At 37.7% G+C, this 13,472-nt stretch overlaps 1 long non-coding RNA gene across 1 annotated transcript in view; it reads left to right on the forward strand.

Annotated features, from left to right (window-relative positions):
* Nucleotides 1-1,796: 1,796 nt before the first annotated feature.
* The window catches only part of LOC135579465 (uncharacterized), a 45,320-nt gene continuing 33,644 nt past the window's right edge, over nt 1,797-13,472 (forward strand). Inside the window, exon 1 of the long non-coding RNA XR_010472615.1 lies at nt 1,797-2,146. This is a non-coding gene — a long non-coding RNA (uncharacterized LOC135579465). The remainder of the gene's footprint in view (nt 2,147-13,472) is intronic.

Raw genomic sequence — 13,472 nt, forward strand, 5'->3', positions numbered from 1 at the left:
CAGTTGGGTGGAGGTGAAGTCACCCTGCCCTGGGGCAGGGGAGGATGTGACTGTCACCAGCTTGGCACCAGCCTAGGTGTGTACTTGGGAACAGGCACAATGAGACAAAAAAGGTGCTAAGGAGCCATCAACTGCCCTGTTGAAGGCTTCAGATGTCAGGGAGATGTGCAACTGCTACAAGCGGGTATGCCCCAGCTTCCAGAAATCAGTTCTCTACTATGTGTTACGTTATACTGCCTTATTTTACTTCTAATGAGTTATGTTAAACTAATGCAGCAATATGGGCAAAATAGATTATACAGTTCTGTGTTTAAATTAAAGTCTAATTCAAGTTCTTCTAAGATCTTGGTTTTAAGATGTTATTATTGTCAAGGAAAAACAGATAACAATGTCATTGATTCTCTTAATTAAAGTTTCTGCCACTGAATACTTCTTTGCAAGAGAAATATAATAACAATTATAGTTGTGCACAAAGGAGTCCACAGACTGTGAAGGGAGTGTTTCAACTATCTTCTTTTTTAAATCTCAGTAACAGAAGCAATACATTTATTTTTCTTTAAGAGGTTTCTTCCGTTGTTCTGATCAATGTCAGATGCGTCTCTTTTTCAGTTATTTTTTCCCCAGTAGGTTCCCTTTCCTTCATCTATGTTTTATCTTGATTTTTTGCCAATATGATTAGACCAAACCTAAATGTGCCGAGAGAATGCCTTATTGGTTGTTTGCCATTCCTTCTGAAGGATTGCTTGTAATGTAAGATTAATTTTGTATTAAAATACCAGAAAACAAACACATTCAATTTTAATCCTCAGTCTTCAAACCACTTAAGATGTATATTCACAGGGTCCTATTGAAATAAAAACTTTTAGGTTCAATAAATGTCAATTTCATTGTTATATGAGCAGAATTAAGCCAAATTTCCTTGTAAAAGGACATTTATTCTTCTCTGTATTATTTTAATTACCCCGTCAAGAGGCTATGTATATTCATCTCAACTATTTAAAACAGAAGTTTCATGATGACTTTGGAATAAAACTACTCATACTCTTATTCCAATGCCAGGGTTATAAGTCGTTATTCCACTGCAGAGTTTGTTACCTCTTTTCCTTCCAGGAATCTATTTGAATTTAAATACTGTTTTGAAGAGACAAAATTTCACATGGCCTGTTCCTTTCGGCACCTAGTCAAAACAGATTTGCCCCCTCACTTTTAATCTTAGCCATTTTTATTTTTATTCTGTTTGACTTAATTTTTCTGTATATAACAAACACTTGTTTCTGTCTTAACTACAGTGTGACTGTGTGCTTTTAAATATCAAATTAAGAAATATTTAGCTAATACTCCATGCTGAAAATCTAATGTACTTTAATTCTTAGCTCATAAGTTGAAAGAGTCACTTTTAAGAAACAAGGAAGTGTTTAGAAGGCAAGGACAATGGTTCTGGGCTTGGACTTAAACTAAGGTTTCTATGATGGATCACAGCTCAGGAGACTGATTCACAAGTATGATGGCTTCCTTGAGTTGCTGCAGGAAGTATTGACCACACTGTGTGACCTGTCTTTCCCTGCCTCCTTTATGCATAAACAGGTCAGCCAACAAAATGATGAAATATCTTCAGTTCAGAGCTTGCTATCCTAAGGAAAAATATCCCCAGTGAAAATCTCATTTATACGAGTCTGTAGTGTGCTCTCAGTGCAAAGGAGTGCAAACCTCCAAATTACTAGCAGAGCATACAGCTGTGAATGATGTTTTCTCCAGCTATTTATTTATGAATCTCTTTGTTCGGATATTGTCCTGGTTTTGGCTGGGATAGAGTTAATTTTCTTCCTAGTGGCCGGATTTAGAAGGAAATGAGAATAATGTTAATAATACATTGATGTTTTAGTTGTTGCTAAGCAGTCAAGTACTTTTCAGTTTCTTGTGCCATGCCAACTACACAAGAAGCTGGGATGGGACACAGCTGGGACAGCTGGCCCAACCTGGCTGAAGGGATATTCCACACCATATGGCATCATCCTCAGCATGTAAATCTGAGGGAAGAAGGAGGAAGCGGGTGTGTTCAGAGTGATGGTGTTTGTCCTCCCAAGTAATTGTTACATGTGATGGAGCCCTGCTGTCCTGGAGCTGGCTGAACACCTGCCTTGTGGTGGTAAGTAGTGAATTAATTCTTTGTTTTCCTTTGCTTACATGCGTGGCTTTTGCTTTACCTATTAAACTGCCTTGATCTCAACCCAAGAGTTTTCTCACTTTTACTCTTCTAATTCTCTCCCCATCCCACTGTGGGGAGGAAGAAAGCAGCTGTCGTGGTGCTTAGTTGCAGACTGGAGTTAAACCAAGAGAATATGTACAAGGGCTAGTATAATTCACAAATCAAATGTTTTTCAAGGTCACTTACAACATTCTTCACTGCACTGACTTTAAATTTGCTGCAGGGTTTTGCTGGACTTTCTCTCTTTCAAGAATAGTCTTTCAAATTTTGTAGAAAGCAGACTTAAAAAAAAGTTTATTAGTAACTAACCTAATTATATTTTTTGTCAAAAATTATAACCTTTCTGTGTTACTTGATTTTGTTTTCTAGTTAGTCAAATATTTTAGTAGCTGTAGGCTATAAAATCTGTCATTTATTGTAAGAAATGGGGTGGAGTAGAGTTCTTCCCGTCACAGCTGATGACACCTAATTATATACCAGAAAATAGAACTCCCTGGGGAAGAAAAGAATTCAGATCATGTTCAAGTGCAATTGTTTAAGGCTATTTTGGATGGTGTGAGTATTTATGAGCTCTATTAATAATAAATGAACTAATGTTGTAGCTCTACAATTTGCAGACAACCTCATCTGACCGTTGAGAAGACAGTGGCTTTCTGGCAATAATAAAAGCACATAAATATTAATATAATAAGAAAAAACTCTTAGCACTGTATAATGGATGAAAGTACATAAAATGTAGTGAAAAATATTAAAAATATTGGCCATTGCAATTTGGGGTAGCTGACCATGTTTCTTTATTTGTGGCTTAAGAGCCATGTTACATATTGTCTCAGTAATAAAAGTCTTAAAATTGTTACCCTCCAAACAGTTACTCAACCAACAGTATTAATTACTTGTTGAATCACAATGCTGGACAACTATTCAGATGCACAGAAACATTGCAAGCCTTTGCACATAACTTTTTGATGTATTTTTTATACCTCTCTAAAAGCTAAATTAATGCTACATAATTCCAGATGAGTTATCATGCTTCACATTTTACGTTGACAAACACACAGAAGCCCACACAAATTCCAGGAAATACCTTCTAAACACCTGCTCCCAGTTTGAAAATGTTGATAATTATAAAGCTTGTTAGCATTTTGTTTGGGGCTATTCTTACTTTGTTTCATAAGTAATTCCACAGAAATTGTAGCATAGCTAACAGGAATATAGTTCATTAATGGTTCCTATTGTTCATGATCATCATTATAATGCCTAGGGAACAGGACAAAATATAAAACTAACATTTCCCTTCATTTCTTAAAATCTGAGAACATGCTTTTACCCACTCTGATTAAGGTGGGCATCTACACTTACAGCACACTCCACAATTCAGAAAATAAGAAGCACTCTCTGAATTGGGAGTCAGAATAGTTCTATTGCTTAAACTTAGTTTTACAGCAGAGAAAGTTTCTGCTTGCTCAGGGATTTCTGTGCCAGTACGTGATGTAGGTACATTCTGGGAGTCGTACGCATAATGAGAACTGGGGGAGGACTGGTGAGAAGACATACAGAAAGTGGTGTTTGAAAACATTTACCACTCTGCAAGTTACATATGCTTATGTTCCCGGTGGGTCCAGCAATACTCTGCAAGATTTTTCCCTTTGATTTTCCTACAGTTAAGTTGTCAGTTATACAAAGCAGGGACAGAATATTTTCATCTCTGAATTCAATCAGCATAACCAGGGACTGTAAAAGACTTTTTAAAATGAAAAAGACAAAATAACAATGCAAGTTAATTGTTTTTATCTCCTGTCAGTAAATTTAGTGATTATTTTCAGTAACATAAACATGTATCTTGATCTCATAATGCAATTTCATATTGCAATTCAAATATTTATGTGTCAGATCTAAATGTAAAATCATGGAAGAATCCCCTGGCAGGACAGAAAGGACATAAAAGCATGAGGACATGAGGAATTGTAACCCTGAATCTGAAATGCAAAGCAGCACCAAGGGTACAACTATAGTTCAAAGTCTACAGTGGCAGCTACAGAAGATATCTGACTTCTTCCACAGCTTGATACAACTCTCCATATCAAGCCAGTTAATGAGCTGCACTTCATTCAAAAGATATAGCTCAGAGAAAGACAGTCTGATAAAATTATTTTCTTTTTCTCCCAGAAAATGTATGTTGTCGATTATTTGAGAATCAAATACAAGAAATGTGGAAGAAATAAGATTTTTTTTTTTCCTGGTTCTCTTCCTACTGTTGAGGTCTGTTGTACAGATGCTTTTGTAACAATCTGTCTACTGCAATGCACAGGAAATATGAGAAAACTTGCTTGTGTCATAGGCTTGACCTGGGATTTTGTTGGTCATCCCCAAGCTCACAAAGTTGGGCATTTGGTAATTCAGGCAGAGTGGAAAAAGAGTCAACAGGGAACAAGTTACAAGACTCTTCAGAAAGGAGGCAAGTATTTATTTTCCAACACATAAAAAATAATAGACTCTCCTAGTATTTTCTTGTCAATGAATAACCTGTAGTGATCTTGTTTTGTATGGTGGTGTTCTGTACACCTCTGTTGTATTATATATACTGTTATACATGTGCACTCACATATATATACATACAAACACTGTTTCAAAACTTTCTTTTAGAACCCTACCAGCTAAAAAGCCCTAGCCCTAAGAGGTTCTAATTATTTTGTAAGTCATTTTGCCTGAGTATTTTTGTATAGCTGCTATAATAGAACTGTGTGATCCCTAAAATTCTAGACATCTATCTCATTTCTAAAAAGGCATTAACAGGGTCAAAGATTCACCCTAATTCACTGAACAACATTAAACATGAATAAGTGGAGAAACTCTTGCTATTTTTAAACAGCCAGGGGAATCTCTATACCAATAATTTATTTAAACCATTAGCAATGTGATGGTAATATTGAATCCACAAATAATTTCCTTTTTGTGAATTTCTGTTTTACTTCATTGAACTGCAGTGTAAACCTATTCTACTGATAGCAATTTTCAGAAACCTGAGGGACTTCTCTACTTTCTTTTAATTATGCTAAAGTATGAGACTGATTGCAGTTTAGCAGCACACTTTGGAGAGGGCAAAGCATACTTTATTTATTTTTTTTTTCCCAGACATTTTCAATAGTAAGAAAAAGAAAATCATATAGTCTGTAGGTCAGTGTCAGTGTTACCAAGATCTACTAAATACACCATTCGTCATTGAAAATAATTTTCAGGGCATCTTCAGGGCAAAACACAGATGTCCTCGTCCATAAAGAACTGAGTCTTATTCCACTGGAGCTGATGATGCAGGTCTTCTCAGAACACATCTCCCTGAGGAAAAAGGATTTTCCTCAAGTTGTGCAATATGTTTTTCTCACATGGTAGGTTGCTGTTCAACATACAGAGGTATTAGAATCTGTCCAGGTGCTCTATCACCATTATTGATGAAATGTTTTCCTGGTTTTAAAAAGTTATATAAACTATAATGTTTTTTTCCCCTGCACGTCTTATCACGCAAATAGTCCCATTTTGTTTCAAATCACTAGCTACTATTAGAAGAGTCAAGCATTGGAGCTAACTGCCCAGACAGGTTGTAAAATCTCCAGCCTTAGAGTTTTCCAGATGCAGCCGGGTATAGGACTGGGCAACCTGATCTGATCTGTCAATTAATGCTGGTTTGAGCAGGAAATTGGGCTAGAAAATTTCTCAGGTTCCTTCCACACTGAATTATCCTATTAACCTGTGCTGCTAATACAATTAGTTATTGCATGCTAGGTATGTTAAACTTTTCAGTTCATTACTGACCCTTGCTTAATCCTTATTTCTCTCCACAGTTTCCCTCAGTCATACATAGAAACAATACTGTTAAAGTCTACTAGGGACAAGGACTGTGGAGCTCAGCAATAGTCTGCTATCTTGGAAAACAGAAAATATTTTTCTGCTCTCTTAGTGCCTAGAGGTTTCACATTCGAGGTGACCTAGAAAAGATTTTTCGTGTTTTTTATCATGCTCATCTCTCTCTCCAACATCCAGGCAGTTTTAGATAGTTACAGATTTAATCTTATTTTGGTCTGCCTTAGTTTATACTTTAAAAGAGATTTCATCATGTCACTTTTTCTTCATGGCCTAGGGATAAAATGAGGATGGACACTTATGCATAGCTTTATTGTCAGAACACTGGGCATTTCTGTTGTTGAAGCTGTGCAGTATGTTTTATATGACATGGAGAGCTACCTGGGAAAAAGAAATCTCTCCGGCTTTTCACAATTTTCCAACTGCTATTCTTTGTCTCCATGACCAATTAGTTGTTGAAAATCAAGGCTCAAATTTCATTTTCTTTTCACTTTGCCTGTTTCAATGCTAAATCCACAAGTTTATTTCCATTCTATTGTCCCATTTACTCTCTCTGCTCTGGACTGGATTTCTCTTGAACTAGACAGTTTCTTTCTGGCAGTGCTCAGTATTAGAATCCGTAGAAGCATAGCATCGAAAATCTACAATCGTTGGGTAACAATGTCCTGAAGCTGCAAATTGGAAAGTTGTCCCTTGAATAGAGAATGTTCTACATAAGCAAAGATGTCTGAGACAATAGTTGCTAATTATCTTGATATTGTATATTAACTTTCATTTTTGAAAAGCTTCTAACAGATTAGACTAGATTTTCATATAGAAGACTAAATGAATATCTTTCAAACAAAGGCCACTCCATACCAATTTCTAACTGCTCCAAAGTGTGATGCTATTCTATGTCTTAAAAAAGGTTGGCAATAACTTAACAATGGCAAACAATATATTCTTTTCTACTGTCATTATTAGAGATAAATGAACTGGTTTATCTGACATTAAAATTGAAAAAAAAAAAAAAAGGAAAATAAAAGCACAAAGAAAATAAATCTAAATCAATCACTGAGAATGGAAATTGTATACCCAAATAGATGAAGTTTATCAATATTCTGAGCAATTCAAAGCATGATTTTGTAATGAAAATAATCAGATTACCTCAAAAACAAGTGGTATTGCCACTTATTTAAAATAAGTGTTCAGATATGCTTGAAGAAATTAATGCTCACCAGAATTAAAGGCTAAGCAACTGTTCTCTCTGCATTTAAATACAATTGTGTTAGAATTATGCATTTTATGCATGACCTGGTATTGAAATCCTAGCAGTGTCCTACAGTAACTATCTCTGGAGTATTCTGTGCACACACACTACAGTCATTTTGTTTTCAGTGGCCCTCAGTCACTGTCAGCTATGGATCATTAAATGTTGAGCATAGCTTGCTATAAGAACAGATTCACTGAGTCTAGTTGTGGATGACAGTAGATGGTATGCATCAATGAAACATAGTGAGACTTGAGATGGTGTGTAACAAGAAAAGGACTTTCGGCTTCACTGTACGTAAGGAAAATTCAAGTACATATGTAAAGAACTAACCTCTTTTCTAGATCTCAATCTGCAATCTCTGAGTTAGACTTTTCTCATTCAGCACTCAATTAGTTCAGTGTATTGAAAATATATGTCACCCAAAGCATTATGGAAATCCACAAGGTCATTCAACATGGCCTGTCCACAGACTGTATTTTTACACAACCATTACAAGGTTGAACTGAAACTATTTTCATGACTTATTGGAGATATAAATGTGACTCACACTCTCATTCAGTGCACTCCTGCCTTATGCATCTAATTATTCGAATGAAAAAGACTATCACTGCAAATAAGGAGGAATATTTGCCCGTGCACAAATGTCAGACTCTCTGGTCATGGGCATGAATCTTGTATGCCCAGGAAATTTTTAGTAACATCCTTTTTCTTATCTAGTATGGAAAAATATTCACCTGTATCAATTGGACAATGTCTATCACTTACTTTCCTGGCACAATTTCTAGCCAGTGGATGGTACAAGGCTCATAGTGTCTGAGACTGACATATCGCCAGCATGCCTTTTACAGTTAAAGCAGTGTATCTGCAGCCAGGTGTGCAGTTGTTCTGCTATACGGGATCTAAGAGGAGTATTTTAAAAAGCATCTTTGTTACTGGCACTGTGACTTTGACAGTGGCCTCAGTAGCCCAACACTCTGAAGAAGGGCTGATAATATGCCGTATTCACATTCAGTGCTGGTGAGGATCTTTTACAAGTTTGATAACTGAACATGGCTTGGGCTGACATAACCCTGACCATAACATTTGGATTATAATTTCTATTTACTTTGCTTTCCCTCTCCTTCTATGGTGCACTGTTTGACATCTTTCTAAAGAGACAGCAGGAAAAGAGTTCCGTCTGAATGCTGGTGATTATATTTTACTGATTCTTTATCATGCAGATACTCTCTAAATAAACATCCTATATTTTCCATTTCTTAATATCTCTCTCCCATAGGTCAGCCTCCTTTACAGGGAATGCTGGCTTCCTCTTTCCTTCACTATTGTTCTCCCTCTGACCAGCTACAACAGAGAGAAATCCTGTGCCTGAACAAAGTGTCTGGAAGGGAACTGACTTTTCACTGTACAGCCTAACACCAGCTTGTATAGGTGCCTGTGTCAGCATGTTTTGATATCTACAGCTGAGTGGGTATCAACTGAGTGGATATCAACTGATAGGCACATATCAACTGAGAAAACATTTAAACCTTCACAGTATGATTTGAATCAATTTGGCCAGGTTCTAAGCTTCTGTGTTTTCAGGTTCCTTATTGTTTTCTGAGACCTAGAAGGTAGGTAGATTTTCAGCATAATCCTTGCTATTTTTCCAGTTTGTATATGTCAGTTAGTGATCTCTCAGTTGTGGTGGTGTCTGTATGCAACCGAAATGATTCCATAAAGATACAGAAGAAATAGATTTTTCTAATGATAAACCTACCTAATATTTTTCTGTTCTCTGACACAAACAAAATCAATTTTTCAAGAGATTTAAGAAATGGTACACATTTTCTGCTGCAAATATTATCTATAAGATGCAGACTCATAGAAATCCAAAACACTTTCAAGTTACGACTGTTTCAGCTCAGTGCAGTAGAACTAGACCTAAATAAATTCTGCCATTCTCACAATACCTTCTTAGCTGCAGCTTAAAGTGGCCTGATTAGATAGAGGTTCATTCTGTCTAGCTAGAAGGAAAAAACTTTTGCTTCCAACTCTTTCCTGAGCCTACAGCTTTTGTTGCATACGTGTGAACTCCTAATACTGTTCTCCAGGAAATAGTCCATTTAGGATGCAAATATCTCCCAAAATAATTCTGCCATACTGGATTTGGCTCCAAGAAGCCCCACCCTGTAAGAGGATTTATTTGTCACTTATTTAAAGAAGATATGAAAAATATACTGGGGGAAAAAAAGGAAGGGAAGGGAAGGGAAGGGAAGGGAAGGGAAGGGAAGGGAAGGGAAGGGAAGGGAAGGGAAGGGAAGGGAAGGGAAGGGAAGGGAAGGGAAGGGAAGGGAAGGGAAGGGAAGGGAAGGGAAGGGAAGGGAAGGGAAGGGAAGGGAAGGGAAGGGAAGGGAAGGGAAGGGAAGGGAAGGGAAGGGAAGGGAAGGGAAGGGAAGGGCGAGGAAGTATTAATTAGTAACTTCCCACAACCAACTATATAAAAGGTGTGTGCAAGGAATGTGTTCCATGGTTTGTCAGTTCTTTGCTCAGTCAACTTTTATGTTCAGTACTAACTCAAACTACACTAATCATAGAGTAATCGGAGTCAATAAGGCTGCTGGAAGGGACCTCTCTGGAAATCATCTGCTCAAATCCCAAAATGTGATTTGGCTTATTTAGGACCTTGACAAGTCAAAATATTTCCAACAACTGATAATTCAAAACCTCTCTGGAAAATCTGTTCTGATGTTTAAGCACCTTCATTGGGACTTTTTTTCCTTGGTGAAAATTTCCCTTGTCTTGGCTTGTGCTTATCATCTCAGACACGTCACTGTGAAGAGTCAGAGTACATCTTCTTAGTAACTCCCCTTCATGTGGTTAAAATTCTCAGCTATTAATAAATCTCCCCTTATCTTTCTGTTTTCCAGGCTGAACAAATCAGGTCTCTCAGCCTCTTCTTGTGCAACATGTGCTCTAGTCCCCAACATTCTTAATGCTTCTCCACTGGATTTTCTCTAGTTTCTTCAGCTCTAGAGCTGATGACCTGAAATCCAGACACAACATTCCAAATGTGTCTCAGTAAGTGCTAAGTATAGTGAACAATTGTCTCTGTAAACCTGAAAGCTATGCTCTTGCTATTGTAGCCCAATACACAGCCATCAGGACCACAAGAGTGCAAGCTGATTCATTTTTTCTTTCATCCAAGAGAAACCTCAGCTATCGACCAGCCTGTGGAATTGTATGGGGTTGTTCAGAAAGGTTTTGGTTTCTCTAATTCTGTTCTTGTATGCCTGAACAATGCTTCTCTTTCCCCCCTTGGTAGCACAGCCTTTCATCTCCTTTCTTAGTGTTCAAGCTCAGTGAAGAGTACTGTGTGCAGCCAAGGAGGCTCATGCCTTACCCACTGATTTTCTTGTACATAGGGCTAGAGCCTCGGGTTTCGAAGAGGCTGTCTTTAAAGGAAAATCTTGTAATTTGGGCTCTTTTGCCCTTCAGGACAGACCCTTCAGGGTTGAGCCTATCAAAAAAAGCCTAAATATACTCTCCTGAGGTCCAAGGGGTTTATTCATATACCACTTCCCTCAGGATCTTAAACTATTCTGGCTCATAATGACTGCAGTCAAGGCTGTCATTAGCTGTCACACCACTAGTATACCCATCGTATACCCATCAGAACCCGTGTCAAAAAATTGCCCCAAAGACACTGGAGAAATCAGTTGCCAAATCCCAACAATCCCAGCAAAACTGTACCTCTGCAGATCCTCATGGACTTCCTGTTCTTCCTTTTTGTCCCTCATGCTGCACAGGTTTGTGTAGAGAAATGTGACTGTGGCAAGCTGCCTATCCCACTGCCTCAGACAGGGAGCAGGGCAGGTAGTGAGAAGACCAGGGCAGCCCCAGCACAAAACATTGGACATCCCCTTGAGGATGGGCATGGGGCATGCCAGGCTGGGACATCAGACCATAAGTGGGAAGGTCAGCATCAGATCAAGCAAAGGGAACTGGGTCAGACACAGCCATGGGAAAGATCAGTATGGCAATAGAAATGGGGTTGGAGATGGAACAAGGCCAGTTGAGGATATCAGTCTGTGGATGAGGGACACACCTTTTGTGTTCCTGGGAAATTGCCTTACTCTGCATTACTTTGTGAGGTGGGACATGAGATCCTCACCTGCAGCTGTCTCTGTGAAGCTACAGTCTACAGACTGCTGCTGTAGCTTGGCAGTCAGGTCCTGGAGCAGGAGGTGAGGCTGTGTCACAAAATCAATTTATTTGGCTCCCAGGAAGGGAAAAATTTATAAACGTGACTCATTGTCACCAAGCAACACTTGTTCACTTCAGTGGCCGACATAAAGCAGAGAAGGTACAGTAGAGGAAATTTTATACTCCTTCTGAACTCGCCTGAAACTTGTTATAATGCTTTCTACTTGTGGTTTTACTCCACCCCACAACTAAGCACCACACAGCTTCTCACTCATCCCCCTAGTGGGATTAGAGAGAGAATCAGAACGGTAAAAGTAGAGGAAACTCGTGTGTTTAGGCAGAGACAGTTTAATAAGTAAAGCAAAAGCTGAGAACACAAGCAAAGCAAGAGCTGAACATAAAAGCAAAGCAAAACAAGGAATTAATTCACTACTTCCCATCAGTAGGCAGGAGTTCAGTTATCTCCAGAACAGCAGGGCCCCATCACACGTAATGGTTACTTGGGAACACAAACACCATCACTCTGATTATCCTCCCCTTTCTTTTTCTTCTCTCTGCTTTATCTACTGAGCACGATATGCTATGGAATATCCCTTTGGTCAGTTGGGGTCAGCTGTCCCAGCTGCGTGCCCTCCCAAGTTCATGTGCACCCCCAGTCTACTCACTGGTGGGGTGGTATGAGAAGCAGAAAAAGCCTTGACTCTGTGTAAGCACTGCTCAGCAATAACGAAAACACCCATATACTGTTAACAACTCATGTCCACAATGACATAGCGTTCTGGAAAAAAATAAAATAAGTACACTGTATCTGACCTGTTTCAAAAACAGGAGTAATAGCAAAGTTCAATTAATGCAAAAATACTGAAAGTGCTTAATATCTTTTATTTGATTATTTATTATGGATTACCATAAAGAAAATGTAGTTCATAATAGCAAGGCCAGAATAGAAGAAGGTCTTGAGATACAGATTCAGTTCTTAATGTTTGTCAGAACATTAGATCTGTTTTATTAAATTGGTCTCCTTCATATTTGTCACCAATATAATATAATAAAATGTTTATGTTTAATATACCTTATAAGTTCTACTAATACATTGTTGTAATGTAGCTCATTATTTTACTATCTCATTTCCATGGTTGTTGTTATTTTTTTAAGGTTTCGGTTAATTGCGAAGCATAAAAATGGAATGGCCAGTTAAGAGAAGCATAATAATAATAACAACAGCAACAATAAACTAAATTACACAGGGAAACATAAGAAATGGCAGGCAGTAGATAGTGCTGTCTTTTTCTGGATAATAAAAATGAAACCTGATATGTCACGTTAATCTATTTCTGGTAAAATTAAAAATGGTGGAAATCCTCTGTAGTTTGGTGTGATTTTGATATTACAACCCTGCTGTTCTTTCTAAACACTTCAATAGCTTCCATTTAAAAATTACCTCAATTAGGTAATTGATTTATTTTTAATAATTTTAACTAAATACCTTTTTAAACTATACAATTAATTGCTAAGAAGGACTAATACCTATATTTATTTTCAGTTTATGAAGTCTTCCACATGTGACATTAACATTAAGATGCTATTACTGAGACATATAGCATCATAGAAAATAACGGCATAAAACCTGAGACACAGCAATGCGTTTGAGTTTTCTGTTGAAACTCAGAATGCCTTCGGAGACCAACAAGTTTTCCAGGTGCAGTGCACAGCCCTTATTTAAACAAAATATAAAGCTTGCAAAATTTTTCTGCTTCAGAACAGTAAAGTTCAAAGATAAATTTTAATGAATGTTAGCAAAGACACAGTGTGGAGCAATGACAGTTAACATCAGCCAACATTCTGGCTCCTGTGAGTGAAAAGAGTCAAAGAAGCAAGTACAAAATTAGCTTGATGTCAGTGTATTAAATGGTATAAATGAGTCAACAGAAAGGAACAAAGCAGATGAAAATCAAGACCAGCTCTGCTCCCCAGTGC

Source organism: Columba livia, chromosome 4 (assembly GCF_036013475.1).
Source record: "Columba livia isolate bColLiv1 breed racing homer chromosome 4, bColLiv1.pat.W.v2, whole genome shotgun sequence".
Classification (NCBI taxonomy): domain Eukaryota; kingdom Metazoa; phylum Chordata; class Aves; order Columbiformes; family Columbidae; genus Columba; species Columba livia.